This window comes from Microtus pennsylvanicus (assembly GCF_037038515.1).
Source record: "Microtus pennsylvanicus isolate mMicPen1 chromosome Y unlocalized genomic scaffold, mMicPen1.hap1 SUPER_Y_unloc_2, whole genome shotgun sequence".
Lineage (NCBI taxonomy): Eukaryota > Metazoa > Chordata > Mammalia > Rodentia > Cricetidae > Microtus > Microtus pennsylvanicus.
The window spans coordinates 5,673,298-5,675,811 of record NW_027460880.1 but is presented as its reverse complement, the minus strand read 5'-3'; positions in this window follow the sequence as shown (position 1 = coordinate 5,675,811).

The following is a 2,514-nucleotide window of genomic DNA, read 5'->3' as shown; positions in this document are numbered from 1 at the left end:
GAGGTGCATGGCATCTCTAAGCTCAATTCTTATTCCTCCCAGCATTCTCTTATGTTTATTCCACCCACCTATGTTCTAACCTTTCAGGCCAAACAGTTTCTTTATTTAATTAACCAATGACCTATACTGCATCATTACTCCTATTTCTGTTTAAACAAGAACGGAATCTTTAACTTTAACATAGCAAAATTACATATAACAAAACAGTTATCAAGCAAGAATTACAGTTACAATATTTATATCTATTTTATCTTTTATCATAACAATGGAAAACTATAACTATCTATCTATTCTTCAACTCCATTAGAGACTCCAGAATAATACAGTATTACCTAAGCAAACAAAAAGTAAGCCATTTTCAAACTCTAGAAATGACAGAGACATCTCGCTGCCTGGACAGTCACCCAAAGTTCCTCTGTACCGTTGGTGTTTCCATCCTCAGCCTACAGGCCCATAGTTTCCAGCAGACATTTCCATGAAGCAGGAAATTTCAAAGGCAGTCACTATCTGCTTGTCTTGAAGAATGTTTTGCTGACCCTTTCCTGAATCAGGAACACGAAAAGATCATCTCGCCTTAAGGCAAGTTCAGTAGTCCTCTCTCTGAGTGTTTTCTGTGTACAGTTTATGCAACAATCCAGGCAAGAGCAGTTTCTTCCCCAAATGGCTATCAAACTCCATAAGGATCCTCTGTGATGCCCATCTTCTTCCTGAAGTAGATATGTGCTGCCAAGAGTAGAGTGTCTCACTGTCATGAAAAACCTTAAGGTACTAAAACATTAAATAGCCTATTTTGTAGTCTAGAGAGTTATGAATAATGCCTATCTGACTGAAATATATATATCTATGTAGCTAGAAAATCTAACTAACATGACTACAAACTTGATTATTATTAATGATTATCCATTAATAACCTATATACATTATATTTTTAAATGAACTACACAATCACAATACCTTAATTAAGATCAAAAATGCATATACATACAACAAAATTGACCTAAAATCTCTATCAGTAAAGCAAAATCTATACTAATGCAAATATTCATATCTATATCACATCCCACTTTAAATGTAAAAGAACGTTTATAAGCCATATTTGGGAACGTGGGTGCAGTTTCTTCTCTCCAAAATGCTTCCTGCTGAATGGTGGCATCATTATTGATTTATCTCAGTTGGCAGTTGAGCGAAGCAATTTTTTAAAGGTGTTCACAGCAACCTTTAAGTAGGGCGTGGTCCATCCTACCATATTAGGATAGAGGCATCCACAGACTATCACCCTCTGTGAAAACAAAATAGAATCTCCTTTCCAAAGCATCATGTCCTTAGATCCAAATTTCAAAGTCAAGGCATTTTCAAAATATCTATGTTGGATTATTTCAGCAGCTTTAATAAAGAAACATCTTTTAGCAGCTATTGCTACTGCCTCAAAATTCAAATGATTCAAAAAGAGCATAATAGCATACAATATCAAAATTCGCTGTGAATTTTCCATCTTTGTGCGCTTCAATTTAACCTCTATTTTGTTTATTTTTCCTTTTTATTTTTTGCCTTTTGAGACAGGTTCTCTGTATCTTTGACCTGGAATAACTCTGTATACCTGTCTGTCCTTGAAGTCTCAGAGATCTGCCTCTCTCTGCCTTTCAGGCATTGGGATTAAAGGTGTATGCTACTACACATTGAACTCACAAAGATCTGTTTGTCTCTGCCTTCAAGGCACTGGTATTAAAGACGTGTGCTACCTCACCCTGAAGGTACAGAGGTCAATCTCCCTCTGCCTCCCATGTGTTGGGTTTACAGGTGTGTACTACCACACCCAACAACTCTCTTCCTTTTTTTAACTTTAAGAACTTCAAATTTTAGCCTGCACATATTTTTAACACATTGTAAATCATTTAAAAAATTTCTTTGTCTTTGAATCTCTCTTTACTCTATTTCTCTCTCTGTTTTTCTGACCACATGAATCTTTCATTTACCAAGCAATCTCAGTAGGACTAAAGCCGTGGCTTTGCTGGCCGGATGTAGCCCATTCCTTAGCTTTCTGCCATTCCAACCTTGTGGCTGAGGTACCGAACAGAGCCGCATTCAGTGCCACAAGTCTACAGTGTTTCAAGGTCCTTGCCATCAAAGAGGCTGCAACAGACAACACTCAAGCCCTCTTTCTGTAGCTGGCCCTCCTTCCTGAAAGAGTCAGAGTTTGCCCAGGCAGGATGGCCCAGAAAGCCGGCATTTTAAACAACACAGTGTTTTTCCCTGCTACTGCCTAAAACATACAAGCATTCAGTTGGCTTTTATCAACACCATTTAAATGTTTTGTGGCAGGACCTCTTAAGGGCTGCAGGGTTTTGCAGCTGAAGCTGAGTCAGCAAGCCTCTTTTAGATGAGAGCCCTTGCTTTCTTCTAGCAAGCAGAGCAGACCGAGAAATTGCTGCTGCCAAGAAAACATGCTTTACTCTTTCCCAAGCTTTCTCAGGCTTTCAGTGGATTCAGTTGTCCACAAGGCTGCAAGCCATTCTG